Source organism: Tachypleus tridentatus, chromosome 6 (genome assembly GCF_004210375.1).
Source record: "Tachypleus tridentatus isolate NWPU-2018 chromosome 6, ASM421037v1, whole genome shotgun sequence".
Classification (NCBI taxonomy): domain Eukaryota; kingdom Metazoa; phylum Arthropoda; class Merostomata; order Xiphosura; family Limulidae; genus Tachypleus; species Tachypleus tridentatus.
Genome location: NC_134830.1, coordinates 52,349,347 through 52,367,297, shown reverse-complemented (window position 1 = coordinate 52,367,297; position 17,951 = coordinate 52,349,347). Strand labels below are relative to the sequence as shown.

Here is a 17,951-nt window from a genome sequence, read left to right as displayed (position 1 = left end):
CAAAAATTCTGGTGTTATTTTTGAGGCAGGATTACTTTTTCTTCATATCTTAATTTTTATATTTTTGTTCCGTGATTCCGTTTGAAATATGTTTTCTGTTTTCTTTAAATGTGTTTTATATTTTATATTTTCGAGTAAAAGTGTAACTATTTATAAGTTTTGGTATTAGTTCCTTTTAGAAAATATGGACTGACTCGTTTTCGTTTTATCTCATTTTATTTCATTTCAATGAAAAGGTTTTGATGCTGAAGTGATCGTAACTTTTGTCGTAACTATTACATGTAATGAAAATCAACCCACTCAATACAGTAAAATATTTTTACAATTACCTGAAGTTGCGGTTAACATTTCCTTACGTCGTAAAAGCAGTTTGAATGTTAAAAACAAAACCCAGGAAAATTTTGAAAAATAAGTGAAACTTTTCCAAAACCAAAGATTAAAATTCACTAATTAAATATAAAATAAAATATCAGCTTGTTATCACAAAAAATATATATGAAAAAATAAAAGTGATAAGCAAAAGTCCACTGAAATCTGAGGTTTGATTCCCTGCAGTCGACAAAGCAGATAGACCAATGTGGTTTCGCTCGCTATAACGTAAGCAAATAAAATTATGTGAATTTAAATCGATGGCCAATGATGATTGAAACGTTGTACATGTTTGTTAATAAAAAAAATACCATTCATTATAAACGCCCCTCTTCAGCAGCACGGTGGCATATCATCATTTTTATGGTGGGGTCTTCCTATAGTTAATAGATAGGAAATTGCTATCTTCTTTATGGTTAGTTACCTTTCTGATAAAACTCTATATCTCTGTAAGAAGCTGCACTTTTGAAAGTTATATACTATTATCTAACAACAACATAGTATTAATTACTTTATGGTATATTACCTATACATAATGTATATGAAATAGCACTATTAAGTAATTAACATTTAACGTATATATATGTTTTTTCAAAACATAAGTAGTTCACGTAAAATTTTTATGCAACACCAGTTTACTCCAGACAACTGGAAAATAGATAAAAACGTGGCCAGAGTAAAATGTAGTCCTTTTGACATACAAGATTTAGAATAAAAGGAAACTAAGATTTTTATTTTACAACTTTCTTTAAGCAATCCTGAGAACTTTTATGTCGCTTAAATGTATAAAAACAATTATAACATACAGTTCTGTTCTCAAAGTCTAACGTACCCTGACTGGTTAGCTTACAGATCGCAGATAGCTCATTGTGTTAATTTGCACTAAAAACAGGACAGCAATATCTAAGCCTCACTTGTCACAAACAGTAAACCCGATTTGAAACTCAGTTTTATGCCATTTGAGTAGCTAACTAGTCGTAGTAGTATTTATAACCTTTTCTGCAATATCACATTACTTAGAGATTCTCCTGACCATTCGTTTAAAGGCGCACCGAAAGTCTGGACTGAAAACTGTGTAGATGATTGGATTCAACATGGAATTAGCGTATCCAAGCCACAAAAACACACTAAAAACATAAGGTCCGGGATCACACTCGCTACACATGGGCATCATCAAAGCGACAATGAAGAAGGGTAACCAACAAGCGACAAAAATTCCGGTAATAATCGCCAATGTTTTGGCCGCTTTTCTTTCCCTCTTAGATTCGGCGCTTTCCTTGGTTCTCTTTTTCCGTTTTCTCTTGGAAAGTAAAAAGAGTTTACTAGATTCTTCGGTATGCGCAATTTTTTCTGTGAATCGCATCCCAGTGAATATGCCATTGCACTCGAACTGGTATTGCTAGAAGAAACCGCTGTGAACGTGGTTGTTATTTCTACCGTAGATGTCGCTGCGGGTGGAACGGGTGGTCTCTGAAAAGCACGATAGCTAGAATTTCCGGATTTCCGACGGATTCTTTTCCTCGCTTCTTTGTAGATACGCCAATAAAGAACCAGCACAATCACAAGTGGAAGAAAAAAAGATGAGCAAGTGGCGAATACTTGATACGATAAATCTTGGTTGACTAAACACACCCTTTCATTATGGATACGTTTCTCAAACTCTGGATCCTTCCAGCCAAAAAACGGAGCAATGGAAACTAACAACGCTACGGTCCAAACAAGAAGAATCATCAATCCAATATGGCGTACGCTTCTTTGGTGAATGTAGTCTACGTTTGTTACAGCCCAATAGCGGTCAGTAGCAATGGCTAAAAGATGCAAGATGGAAGCAGTACAACATAAGACATCACAAGAAGTCCAAACGTCACACAACAGTGGCCCTAAAATCCATTTTTGACTAACCTCGTACACAGCTCCCAGTGGCATCACCAAACAGGCAACCATTAGATCCGTCATAGCTAATGACAACACCAGGTAGTTACCGACTGTCTTCAGATTTTTCTCCATCAAGATTGCAGAAATCACAAACACATTTCCCACAATCGTGGCTAAGATTAGTAGTGACAAAAGGGATGATACTCCAGCCACCCATAACATTCCCACAACAGGCTCCGAGAAATGGGAGGTATTATCGAAAGAGGCGTTGATTTCAATATCAGAATCATTTTTATTAACTTGTAGATAATCAGAAAAATCAAGAAATGTATCGGAACCATTGGGAAATTCTTCATAGCTTAATATTTCAACATATTCAGATAGCAAGGCTACGTTGTTTGTCATGATCATAACCTAAGAAGAAAGAAAGTTAAAAATAAAATCAAGTATAACGATTCGTTATATATAACAAGAATAAAACAAATCTATGTACATGAAAAACATTCCATCCTTTTACTTCAATATAGCTTGATCTCTGACCCTCCGTATTTCAACTCCTCCTAAACTTGTATTGTTTATTTCCATTTGTTAGAAAGTTATAAAATTATAAAAAAGTTTACACTTCCATGTAATAATAACAAAAATAAATACTTTTCGTTTCAGCTAATATTTCGACATTGCAGTTTCATCAGGGTTAGCAGAAAAGTAAGTCATATACTGATGTAGTCAATGGCGGAGGGTTAGCCGCAAAGTAAGTCATACACTGATGTAGTCAGTGGTGGAGGGCTAGCAGCAAAGTCAGATACTGATGTAGCCAGTGGCGGAGGGTTAGCAGCAAAGTGAGTCACATACTGATGTAGTCAGTGGCGGATTTAAGGTTGTGTGAGCCCAGAGTCTTATCATATTTGTGGACCCTGCATCCCATGTAATTTTACAAAGAATAAAATTATCACTGGGCTTCAATTAAGACCACGGACTCTGAAGTTCAACCCCCTCTAGCCCCTACCTAAATACGCCACTGGCTGTACCACTACGGTCGACTAACGGAAATACTTTTTTTTCTATATTTATTACAAAATGTTTAAATTCACACAAATTCTCAAAAACAGAACAGAACATTTTTACGAACATGAAGATGTTTTTCTGTTTAAATCTATGGATTTGTCATTAGTGTAAAAAGAGGAGGAAAATTTTTAAAACTACTTTCCTCTTTTTAATGTTAGTTTTTCTACAAAAAGTAAAAGTTCTTAAATGGAATAAAAATTACATACAATTCTCTTCGAATGGTCAAACCTGTTAGAATGATTTTTTTTATAATCGTCTTATTTACTTACGCAAAAATTAATTTTGTACTCAATATTAACTGGTGTGAACAATCAGTTTCTTTACTGTTAAACACAAAGCTATATAATGGGCTATTTATGTGTATATGTGTGTCTTTCTTATAGCAAAGCCACACTGAGCTATCTGCTGAGTCCATCAAGGGAAATCGAACCTCTGATTTTCTGTGTAAGCATTACGTACGTGAATACTAACTCTATAAAACTTTATTCACTATCCTTTTGGATTCTTTTGAAATAACTTCATAATACATAGTAACACTTTTTTTTTTTAATCTATGCATCAGGTTAACACTTGAGTTTAACTCCCTCGAGAGAACAAGAAATCTTCACGATATAAAATTCACTCATTAGTTGATTTCAGCTTTTATTCTTATAAAAAATATTAAGGTTTTCTTCTTTGTTGCCAGAGAGTTATGAGCCTTAGATGCCTGGGTAAACTTTTGGGTTCGTTTGAGCACCATTGGTAGGCGCTAATCAATAAAGATGCCCTCCTGGCCTCCTTAAATTCGTATACCCTGTTTGGTTAAACTAACTCCAGAACTGTAGCAGAAAATCGATGCACATGCATACGAAACTACAGGTTGAATTAATACAGAATAGAAATATGTGAAATAAGTTAAAAAGGCCCAACAGCCATGAGAAAAACTCTTTCAAATGTACTTGAAAACACTATATATCAGTGCAGTGCTTTACAGTACTTTATGAGCGCTGTTTGCTAATACAAGGTTTAAAGTAATGTGCCAGATTTTACGGATCAGCAGTGTTTGCTCATAAGAAATAGTTTCAAGAAAGATAACATTACTTTGAAGGATGTTAAAATGTTTTCATCTTCTGACGCTGCTAAGGTTGTTTGTAATTCTTATTGATAGGAAAACAAAGTGTACTTTAAGACATGTCAAGTAATTCAAGTAAGTAAGTGGACATTCAACTAAGCCCTGTTTACCCAAAGATGCTTCAAAAGATTCGTCAAAGATAAGAAAGCTATATGCAGTTTGAAAGAACTTTATCAAACATATACACTTACCGTCTCACAAATCTACAACTGTCGTCGTTGCATTAAAACATTCACTGCAGTCAGTTTTTGTGGGTTTTTTTTCACCAACAATATTTAAAATTTGTGACTGTAATATGGAAACAGAACTAATAAAGAAACGTTTATTAATTTAAATAACTGAAGTCACATTTGGCTGAAATGCAAAAAATAAACTACCAATGTGACTAAATAAACCAAGACGTGAGATGTAGGTTTTTGAACTAACGTATTTTTAATAAATGCTGTTTACTTCAAAGTAAGAACCGAACGTGGTGTAGTAGTGTTCAACGTGCTCGGGCTGTGTACAGATAGCCCATTGTGAGGCTTTGTGTTGAAGAACAACCAAATTATAAGTTAAGAAGTAGACGACACCTTCTTGTGTAGTAGCATACCGATGTTTCCAGACAACACGTATTTACCACAGTAATTACTTTACCTTTAGTCTTTTAGTCTCCTGTATGTGGTCAAGAATTACTTTTTGTCTTTGAGATCACTGTGAATTGTCAAGAATTACTTTTCTTCTTTTAGGTTACTGTGAGTGGTCAACAATTATTTTTCTTCTTTTAGACTACTGTAGATGGTCAAGAAATAACTTTCCGTCTTTTAGTCCTCTGTGTGTAGTCAAGTCTGTAACTAGCTGTCTGTATGTGAATTTCATTTTTCATGAAAACAAATTACTGTCACAAAACTCCAAGTTACCCCTGTTCATATTTGATTATAATGTTACATGGACATGGCATTTATTCCGCGTATCGAGAGCGATTCATTTATTTCTCTTCGAATGCTGGTAAACACCAACAAAGGTCAATTTAAACTTGAAATACAATACGAATCTCTCAGACCTACATATAACTCTGAAACTTGAAATCTTTAGTTTCAAGAAAAGTATGCATCGTGTTTATAAATTACTTATTCTTTCTTCGTGAATAACACTGTGTAACACAAATTTTGTTCCTTGATAGTATGTGTTATTTCTTAATTGCTTATGTTGTAAAAGTACAGAAAATGGCCATTATTCCCTTTAAACTTTGCTTTTGTGACCTGGATAATGAAATTTAGAAATTAATCTACTTTCTAAGTAAAAACGAGCAAATAATAAAACAACATATGAATCAAGATTTATATGTATTTATACTAAAGTTATACAAAAATGAACAAAAATGTTTAGAAGTGAGTAGTTTTTTGAGATTTGCGACAGTAATGTAAATCACTTTTACGCATCATCCCTCAAATATAGTCTCTCATCATATTTTCGTTATATGATCCTAGGTCACAAAAGCAAAGTTTCAAGAGAAAAATAGGTCTTTTCCACTTAGCTTAGGCGTAAGCAATTGAGAAATAACACACTTTCCAGGAACAAGAAAAAGTAAAAAATTTGTTACATAGTGTAATTTGACACAAATTAATTTCTCGACCACGTGCTAGTATTATTACTGAACAACCGTATCATGATGCATTAAGTTTGGTACTTGTCTCTTAATATAGAAATTATCCAGAACTTTCTCTCATACAAACTTGAAAAGTATTTTGAAACCTAATATTTACTTTCTGTGTCTAAAGACTACTGTAGTCATATAAAAATTATAATTTTTGTTTTTTTAATATATTTTCACATTCAACTGGAGAGAGAAATCTTACATAACTTCCCGTAATTAGACTATAAATTATGTTATCAGAAGTTTATTTGCGCTAACCATCCCTAATTTAACAGTGAAAGACTAGAAAAAAGGCAGTTAGTTATCATCACCCATAGCCCACTCTTGTGTTACTTTTTTACCTGCCCCCCAGTGGCTTAGCGGTATGTCTGCGGACTTACAACGCTAAACACCGGGTTTCGATACCTGTGGTGGACAGAACACAGATAGCTCATTGTGTAGCTTTGTGCTTAATTCAAAACAACAACTTTTTTATCAACGAATAGTGGGATTGGCCGTAACATTATACGCCCCAACGGCTGAAAGGGTGAGCATGTTTGGTGTCACAGGAATTCGAACCCGTATCCCTCAGATTACGAGTCGAGTGCCTTAAACACCTGGCCATGTCGGGTCTGTTAAACGAAGTAAACTTAAATATAGTACATTTTAATAACTTTAGAAGCTGGACATAATCCAATCTTCAAAATGTAATAAAATCAGATCAGTAATAATTTAATTACCAAACAAAAAATGGTCCAGTTATTTTGAAATCGATCTTCATGTATAAACCACGGAAGAAGAAAACAAACACGTGATAATACTTATATTTTTATTCGAACAATCAGCTCTCTTGTAATCCGTCAATAGCGCTAGTTTCTCTTACATTCGTATTTAACCGGGTTTTTTTAACACCTGTCTCAAACCAGACGTAGAGCTTAATCGATTGAATGTAGAAACCAAAGCTTTTTGACACTCAAGAGAGTCAGGTTCGTAGCAACCAAGTATGAAATCGACTCAAGTGTCTGAAAGAGCGGGAAGTACTAAGAAGCTAGACTGTAAGACTTTAAGTTAATGTGAGATAGACATAAACATCAGAATCCTTTTGCGTTATCATTCCCTGTCCGTTGAAAGAAGTGTTTAAAATATATCACTGCTCTCAACGGAAAAAACTTAACATTCTGTGAGCGATTTTAATCTAATCAGGACAAGTTACGCATCTGAACTCTCGCAGATAATGTTACTATTTGGAGAAAACATACGCTAGAGAAGTTTAAACGGAAATTCAAAATTGTATCTGAGAACACGTAGGTTGGTGTTTAGTTAAGGAGTTTGTTGTTGTTATTGTTGTTTGTCTAGACGCTTGAAGAAAAACTTCACTGTGTTTTACGTAAAACTTCTGTTTCAATACGAATATTAGTGTTACGACAATAGCAATTATTAAATTTTGATTTTAAGCAAAATTTTGCAACGAATATGTGATTCAAATTTCAGTTTAACTTTGGAAATTAGTAAAAAATGAATAAACACGCTCTAATTACATACATCATTTCACATTTCTCTCCGTGTATTAGAAATACGAATGTGCCTAATATCGGATGTGTTAAATCCGGTTTCACTTCGTGAATTAGAAACTCAAAAATGCCTATTATCTGTTGTGTTAAGTCCAGTTTTACTTCATGAAATAGAAACCCAAATGTGCCTAATATTTGATGTGTTAAATCCACTTTCACTTTGTGAAATAGAAACCCAAATACGCCTAGTTTTCGTTGTGTTAAGTTTAATTTTATTTTTTAAGTTGGAAACCCAAACGTACCTGATATCTACTGTGTTAAGTCCAGCTTCTCTTCACGAGGTGCCAACTGAAACTGATCATACAGATAGATGTACGTTAATTACTCACGCTCTTTTTAAATTATAAATAAAAAATAATCTGTTTCGGATTAAAACAACCTGCTTTTCTTTTTATTCACAATAATAAAGCTTATTTCGAAAGTATGAAAGCACTTATGTTTCTTTTCGGTTGTAATGTTTGTTCCAGAACTGTAGTCAGATGGAAAAACAGAAACAAAATCTGTATCCCATAATAAAAAAAAATTAACTTGTCCCGCTTGTAAAATACTTCGAAAACTTGATTAATTCATTCCGGAGCGAAAGATATTTTTAGCCAAATAACACAACATTTCAAAGAAAGCAGTTTTCCTTTGAATTGGAAAATCTCGCGTAACAGAGTCTCAGATATAAAACCCACACTCCAAACCTACTAAGTCCAGCATTTTCCTAACCTCAAAAGTAATTTTTACAAAATAAAATATTTTAAGACATTGGAATCAAGATGTGCACATCTTCTGATATTTATAATAAAATATTAAACAAGTATTTGAAGATCACGAGTTTCCAACCAGAAAATCAAATACAGTTTTTGTAAAAAAAGATAGCCAATCAAAACAAAGGAAACACATATATTCTGTTTGACCACATACTCATTAGTTCTTTTACTGTATTTTCAACGGGTTTTTTTTCATTTGGTTTATTTCAAAGTGCATTTGGAAGTTGTAAACTAAAGACATGTTTTAGGTTAAAGAATATTAGGAAATATTATTGAACATCAAGAGAAAGGTACAGAAAATGAGCACCGAAGAAGAGATATGATTTAGCATGTTAAAGTTAGGCATAATTTACATACGATGTGAATGACCTTCACTACAAACAAAAACTAACCATTATAAATGTTTTAACACAATAATATTAGGCGTATTATATTTTATCTAGTCCTTTAAGGATTACCAATTATTAATAGAATATATAATAATATAATTTCAACCACACTATATTCGCCATATCTATTTCTGACGACGTGTTTTGCTTAATCTCGAACTCATCAGGCCGTCTTGAACAATATTGGTTTAAACAATGTTATAAAAGAATTTGCAAAATATAATAATATAAAGCATTTTTATTGCAAACTAGCCTCAACTCAATCTTCTGAAGAACAACATGGTTTATTGTTAATCCATAAATTTTGTACTTTCTATACACAGAAGTAGCTTTGCTACTGAAAAGATCAAATTGAAAGAAAAATAGCTTTACCATAATTTGTGAATTGGCCATTATTGTTTACCTTAACGTGAAAATTATGTTTCACGGTGGACTGTGATAGCTATGTAATATTTTGAAAAGCGGTAAAATAAAGTTATTTATTTCATAATTTCGTGTATAGGGTAGAGGAAAGGCCAACACATAACACCATCTCCCGGGCTTTTCTGGTGAAACGGATAATGAACTTTGACCATTTGTCTCAGTGAATATTTAAGACTCACAAGGATTTAAAATATAGACTTTGTAACTTTACTTCAGGTCACACTATGTCTTCATTATGATAGAAGCTGAGACTTAAATATCATTACCTAAATTTAAATAATAGTGTCAGAGAAAATGATTTAAACACTTCCTTGAAGATATTTTAAAACACAAATTACACAGAAGACTATCTATGTTGTGCTCAACGCGTGTGACATTAACAAAGAAACTTATCATTAAACAATCAATTTCAGGGTGACATAAACAAAGCAACTGACCATCAAATAACCAATTTCAGCGTGTGACATCAACAAAGCAATTGACCATCGAATAATCATCTTCAGTGTAACGTCAATAAAACAATTGAGCATCAAATAACCAATTTCAGCGTGTGACATCGACAAAACAATTGTCCATCAAATAACCAACTTCAACATGTAATATCAATAAAACAATTGACCATCGAATAACCAACTTCAGTGTGACGTTAATAAAACAATTGAGCATCAAATAACCAACTTCAGCGTGTGACATCAACAAAACAATTGACCATCAAATAACCAACTTCAACATGTAATATCAACAAAACATTTGACCACCAAATAACCAGCGTCAACATATGACATCAACAAAACAGTTGACCATCAAATAACCAATTTCAACATGCGACATCAACAAAACAATTGACCATCAAATAACCAACTTTAACATGTGACATCAACAAAACAATTGACCATAAAATAACCAACTTCAACATGTAATATCAACAAAACAATTGACCATCAAATAACCAACTTCAGCGTGTGACATCGACAAAACAATTGACCATAAAATAACCAACTTCAACATGCGACATCAACAAAACAATTGACCATCAAATAACCAACTTCAGCGTGTGACATCGACAAAACAATTGATTATCAAATAACCAACTTCAAATTGTGACATTAATAAAACAACTGACCATCAAATAACCAACTTCAGCGTGTGACATCAACAAAACAATTGACCATCGAATAACCAACTTCAATGTGACGTCAATAAAACAGTTGACCATCAAATAACCAACTTCAGCGTGTGACATCGACAAAGCAATTGACCATCAAATAACCAACTTCAGCGTGTGACATCAACAAAACAATTGACCATCGAATAACCAAATTCAATATGACGTCAATAAAACAATTGAGCGTCAAATAACCAGCGTCAACATATGACATCAACAAAACAATTGACCACCAAATAACCAGCGTCAACATATGACATCAACAAAACAGTTGACCATCAAATAACCAACTTCAACATGCTACATCAACAAAACAATTGACCATCAAATAACCAACTTCAGCGTGTGACATCGACAAAGCAATTGACCATCAAATGACAGACTTCAGCGTGTGACATCGACAAAGCAATTGACCATCAAATAACCTACTTCAGCGTGTGACATCAACAAAACGAAACAATGTTTTCGTCAATGTTACTTGATATCTGACTAATAAAATATCTCAAATATGTATTTTTCGTCTTGATCTTTCTATGAAATAAATATGAACTGAAATTGTCTAATTTTGATTTTTATTCTACATCTAAGGTTCTGACATGAAAGATGGCAACTGGATGTTCCTGTGATATCGATTTTTTCTCTTCCCAATGAAATTGTGTCATTTACGTTAGAAAACTAAACTCCTTCAGCTGTGTATAGTAGTTCTCTTTCTTAGAGCCAACAAAACTCAATCTCCAACTAGGGTTAAAAATCAAATTAGTAGTGGTTTTAACTCTTCTTATCTGTCACGTGTCAAGAGTATCGTAATAAAATTGAACAAACCAAGTAAACACGTGAGAAAAAGTAGTATGTATTGTCAGTTGACGTGGTGTTTCTTTCAGCCTCTAACGAATAATCGTACAGTCTTGACCAAAATGTTTCTTTATTATTGTGTATCAATATTACTGTCTACACTCATACAATAGTTATTGAGTGAATGTCCGAGTAGTAACTAAGGTAGTGTATAACCGGAAAAAAAAAACATTTATAAGTTGTTATTCTGGTCTGTTTTGATAATTTGTCTGTTAAAATATACCTACAAACATGTTTTGTATAACAGGCTCCCTACTGATCTGTATTCAGAATTCCCATCACATCAAACATGCTCGCTCTTTCAGCCATATGGACGTTACAATGTGACGGTCAATTGTATTATTTTTTAGTAAAAGAGTAGCTCAAGAGTTGATGGTGGGCAGTGATGACTAGCTGCCTTCCCTTTACTCTTACATTGCTAAATTAGGGACTGCTAGCGTAGATAACTCTCGTGCAGTTTTGCGCGAAAATCCAAAACAAATTGACATATGTATCTTCCGCCTGCTCTACTGCGAGAACACGTGGCTGTTTAAACGCATTTTTCAGAGGTTACCGCCCAGGAAAGACAATATCGAAATGTCTCTTTAGATTTGATTTGATTTTTCTTTTGAGGATTGCTTCAGCTGTTTCTATTCATTTGACTGATCTAATTGTCTGCTTAGATATATTTTATAGACTATAACTGTTAGAACTTTTAAAACACTGAAAATCAAAGAACAAACGTGAATAATCTTCAACACCAAGCTGGTTGGTGTTCTGGACAAGTTTTAGAGGTCAACTACGTCACACTGTGCAAAAAATGACCGTTAGAAATCAATAGTTCATTGACCATGAACTTAATATTGACTTCAAAATAATAATTAATACAATAATTAAGTTTAGAGACGGCTTCAATGGGTAATTTTATTACAGCCCATACTGACTCAGTTGGTGCATACTATGTGGAGACATGCTTGCGATGGGCGTACTGATATAACATCTGGTTTTTCCTTTAGTATCATATACATACCATGTAAAGACCACAGAAGTCATGGATTGTCCAGTTTGGAATCTTTATCTAAATCTTTTAGTACATCTAGTTTTTCATTTAGTGTCACATATACCATGTAAAGACCACAGAAGTCATGGATTGTCCAGTTTGGAATCTTTATCTAAATCTTTTAGCACATCTAGGTTTTCTTTTAGTGTCACATATACCATGTAAAGACCATAGAAGTTATGGATTGTCTTGTTTGGATCTTTATGTAAATCTGGTATAACGTTTATTTTTTCCTTTAGTATCATATATACCATGCAAATACCACAGATATCATGAATTGTCCAGTTTGAAGTCTTTATCTAAATCTTATAGAAGATCTAGTTTTTCCTTTAGTATCATATATACAATGTAAAAATCACGGAGTTCATGGATTGTCTTTTTGGATCTTTATATAAATCTGATATAACACCTAGTTTTTCCTTTATTATCACATATACCATGTAAAGACCACAAAAATCATGAATTGTCTTGTTTGGATCTTTATGATATAGCATCTGGTTTTTCCTTTAATATCGTATATACCATGTAGCGATCACAGAAGTCATGGATTTTCCACTACGGAATCCCTATAAATCTTATATAACATATTCAATATTATTTTCTTGGATTTTCAATAGTGATGTACTACCTACGAAACAGATCCGTTAACAAAAAACAGTAAATAAATAATTATCATTGAATATCCTCTAATTCAGCTTTATTTGAATTAGGTAAAACAACAATCTAACTGTAGCTTCGGTTTTATTTTATTTTATTTCAAATTTTAATTTTACATACGCTCTGGTTTTCTGTCTTTATAAATGTGGTTGTAAACAAACAAGTTGGCTCTTTTTGGAACTTCTAAAGAGAAACAAAAGGTTTCTGATCAACTAACATTAGTTAATTCTACAGCATGAATAATACATATGATAAAATATATTTTTTTCTAAAATTCCAGAATGGTAATAATGTTTAAAGTATTTCGTTGGCAAAACAAAATAATTAAAAAAATAGAACGCTTTCATTTATTCAAGCTAGCAGGTTCGTCAATCACACAATCGATATTTAAATCTAATAAAAGAAAAAAGATTTTTTTTCTCTAAACGTTTTTAAATCTTTTCTAACAAAATTCGGCAAAACTACGTTTAACCTACTCATAAATCATATGTTGTTTATAGCCTAACTATTATTTCTAATTTAGGTTTGTTTATTTGTTTAATACATGGGCTATCTGTGCTCCACCCACCACGGATATGGAAACCCGGTCGCTAGCGATGTGACATACCGCTCTGTACATTTCTAATGTACTTAATATTCAAATACCTTAATAACTAGCTTGTTGCCCCACCCCAGTGGTATAGCGGTATGACTGCGGACTTACAATGCTCGAATCAAGGTTGCGATAACTGTGGTGGGCAGAGCACAAATAGCCCATTGTGTAGCTTTGGGCTTAATTAAAAACAAAACAACTTATTATTAAAATGTTGTTTCCAGCCAAGTTATTAATGAAATAATATTTCTAATTTAGTTATTAATAATTTATATTGCTTATAAGAGAGATATTAAGAAAGTATTATTTCTATCATAGTTATTAATCAAACGGTTCCAATGTAGTTAGTAATAACGTATGTTGTTTCTCACTTACTTATTAATCGTAGAAATTGCTATTAACCTAGCTCGCAGATCCTTTCAACCATTTTTCACTATAAATAATTATTCCAAAAATATTTTGTGGATTCATTCACTTTAATCACCCACTAAAACGTAGCTAATATTTAAAAAAAAATTATTCGGGATATAAATCCAGTTATTTTCAATATAATGAAATATGTACAGTGATCGTTTTAGCTGCGAGTAATTTTTAAAATATTGAAACAAATGAGTCATCCAATCAAAGGTGACTGGCAACTTGTAATTCAGTTATTAATTATTATATTTGTAACATTCTATTGTTGTATGGAAAGTCTAGTCTTACTTACAATATTTTAACTAACAAGATTACCATAATAGTTATTACTATTATTGTATTAAACATATTCTCCCATCGATGATACTTTAACGAACAAGATTACCATAATACTTGCTACTGTAATTGTATGGAAAATGCCCTCTCATTAACAATACTTTAATGAACAAGATTACCATAATACTTATTATTATTGTATGGAAAATATCCTCTCATTAACAATACTTTAATGAACAAGATTACCATAATACTTGTTATTATTATTGTATGGAGAATATCCTCTCATTAACAATACTTTAACGAACAGATTACCATAATACTTGTTATTATTATTGTATGGAGAATATCCTCTCATTAACAATACTTTAACGAACAGATTACCATAATACTTGTTACCATTATTGTATGGAGAATATCCTCTCATTAACAATACTTTAACGAACAAGATTACCATAATACTTGTTACTATTATTGTATGAAGAATATCCTCTCATTAACAATATTTTAACGAACAGATTACCATAATACTTGTCATTATTATTGTATGGAAAATATCCTCTTATTAACAATACTTTAATGAACAAAATTACCATAATACTTGTCATTATTATTGTATGGAAAATATCCTCTCATTAACAATACTTTAACGACAAGATTACCATAATACTTGTTACTACTATTGTATGGAGAATATCCTCTCATTAATAATACATTAACGACAAGATTACCATAATACTTGTTATTAATGTATGGAAAATAACATCTCATTAACAATACTTTAATGAACAAGATTACTATAATACTTGTTACTATTATTATATGGAAAAACGAACTCATTAATAGGAGTAAGTATTACGGTAATCTTGTGCGTTAAAGTATTGTTAATGAGAGGATATAGTTTATAAACTATATCATAGCAACTAATTTATCTGTCTTTACTGAAGAAAGAGTCATGTGGTTTTATTGGGACTCCAGTAAGACTACAAAAGTAAATAAATCTTTTGTTGTTGTTTTCATATCCAGGAACTAAAATTGTTCGGTACAAATGAACATGTAATACTGATCTCTTGGCATGTAATTGATTTTCATCGTATAGTTAAGAGAGATTATCCAATTTAATTATTCTTATTACGATCAATATTAAATTTCGTCGTTCTAAAAAGAGTTTAAATTTTTTCTAACTGTGGATTAAACCTATCTGTGTATAGGTTCAATAAAGGCTGCTTTTTAACATCGTCTGGTAGATTATATAATGACAAAACTTATTCGACTATTTACTTCTCAGTTTGATTGGTGCGCTTTTCCTCACAAGTAGGAGTTACGTGAGGATTCAGTTTCTGTAAGGATTGACATTTATGTAAAAAAGATTTTCCAGTTTGTGCTTGTATTTTAAGACAAACAAGAGTGTGTGTATTGCATTTTTTTCAAGATCTTATAAAACGAGTAGGAAATACATGGCATGTTTTTGTTTTATGTATATATTAGTCATGACAAGTCTCACAATGAAGGCTACTTTGAAATGTCCCTTGCAGTGGTACAGCGGTATGTCTGCAGACTTACACCTATAGAAACCGGGTTTTGATTCCCGTGGTGGGCAGAGAACATGTAACCCGTTGTGTAGGTATTTATTTTTATTTATTGAATATCAGCTTTGATCAGCAGTGAGCTTGAAATTATAACAACGCTAAAAATCAGGGTTCGATCCATCTAGTGGGCACAGCGTAGGTAGTTCATTGTGACGTTTTGCTATTCACAACTTAACAAACAATATGATTTAAAGATTCTGCTTTGTTTTCACTTCAACACAAACCTAGAAAGTAACTTCCACATATCTATGAGATCTTCAACTTACTGCTACCTAGAGCTGTCTATGAAAGACTTAACAAATAAACGAAAACAATTATAGATAAAGTACAGTTTTCTTTTGACAGTATTGAGTGTTCAAGTACATATTACTTAAGAGAGCTGTTATTTAAAAAACAAAACAAAATCAAATCACGCGATAAATAGAGCAGGAACATATCTTACCTCTGTTGGAATATCTAATGTCGATACTTCTAACACAGCACCGAGACTTCTGGGAGAACTGAACAAATAGTGGCACGTACTGAGAGTTACCTACCATCGACTGAGACAACACTGTGGTGGTGTTGGATTAAAACGTACGTCTGCGTCGCACTCACGGTTCGTATTTGTGTCCTCTTTACAGCGGATTCAGAACCAATCTAAACACAATTTAGAAAATTCAAAAGGAAAACATTTTCGTTATAAGTTAGATGTACTTCGCTTCCAATCAAAGACATGTAGTGTAAAAGTCACTTTGCAATAAATATCGATGTTTGAACCGGGTGTTTCAGTAGTGACTATGAACAGTTTTTAAACCGAGTGTTTCAGTAGTGACTATGAACAGTTTTTAAACCGAGTGTTTCAGTAGTGACCATGAACAGTTTTTAAACCGGGTGTTTCAGTTGTGACTATGAACGGTTCTTAAACCGAGTATTTCAGTAGTGACTATCAACAGTTTTTAAACCGGGTGTTTCAGTAGTGACCATGAACAGTTTTTAAACCGGGTGTTTCAGTTGTGACTATGAACGGTTCTTAAACCGAGTATTTCAGTAGTGACTATCAACAGTTTTTAAACCGGGTGTTTCAGTAGTGACTATGAACAGTTTTTAAATCGGGTGTTTCATTAGTGACTATCAACAGTTTTTAAACCGGGTGTTTCAGCAGTTATCGTGAACTCGGGTACAAAATGTAAACTTCAATTTAGTTTAAAAAAAGAAAATAATTACTAATCCTATTAATTGCAAGAAAAGAGTGCACTACATGTGAAATTTTTTTAATTTCTCTTTGTTTGTTTGTCTCAGATGTTTTTGTAAGGCAAGTTCAGAGCTAATGGATCAGAAGTGAAGTCAACTGGTTAATAGCACCCATTCCTAGCTCCTGAACTTTTCTAATTGAAGCATGGGATTTAACTGTTACTCTTATAATACAATCGTGGTCCCAAATTGCATAGCACGAGTTTGCGGCAACGAGACGCTAACCATGGCTAACTATGACTCACATCGTGGCACGCTAACCACGAGGCCACACCAGATCCCGTTTTATGACTTCAGCATCGATACATCATCGCAACAAAAACATTTCATAAGGAGAACGTTCCGGTGGGTTCAGAGGTAATAATGCTAAAAACGGGTTTCGATACCTGTAATGGGCGGAGCAGAAATAGCCTATTGTGTGACTTTGTGCTTAAAAAGAAACCAAGTAAGAATAAAAATGTTTGACGATTGAAATATTCTTTTTGTTTTTACTTTCAACATGCACAGAAATAAAAATAAACATTTCATACATCAATGAATGTTAGTATTGTTATCCGCTAGTTATTTACTTTTACCAATACTGCCTTTAATACCAATCATCATTTAACATCATTCTAGCCTTTAACTTATTCCACGTTAATTCCAACTATGTTTGTTGTCATAATCTTTAAAGGTTCAGTCGTTAACTTGTAAAGAGTATAGAGTAAGTAGGTTAGAATCATAAGGACAACGAAGAGAGAAAGAAGCGTGCTTGAAAGGTTGCCAGTTGGGAGCAGATGTCATCTTTTTAAACTTGAGCTCAGGGCTTTGTGTGTAGAATTCTCTTCAATTCCTGTCACAGGCAGCAAAATCTGAATTCTGTTTTGTTTGTTTTTTCCTTCGACGTGTTTTTGTGATTTACCGATAAATATTCAATAAGTGTATATAAATATCATGTTTTCAAGTCGAAGTATTCACT

The 17,951-nt window shown here is 32.8% G+C and overlaps 1 pseudogene across 1 annotated transcript; it reads right to left on the bottom strand.

The window, feature by feature from the left end:
- Window positions 1-250: 250 nt before the first annotated feature.
- LOC143254546 (5-hydroxytryptamine receptor pseudogene) lies at window positions 251-16,328 on the bottom strand (annotated as a pseudogene). Its single transcript, XR_013030248.1, has 2 exons — window positions 16,203-16,328; window positions 251-2,658 (listed from the first exon to the last, which is right to left on the bottom strand). The product of XR_013030248.1 is annotated as a 5-hydroxytryptamine receptor pseudogene (transcript).
- Between the last annotated feature and the right edge of the window lie 1,623 nt (window positions 16,329-17,951).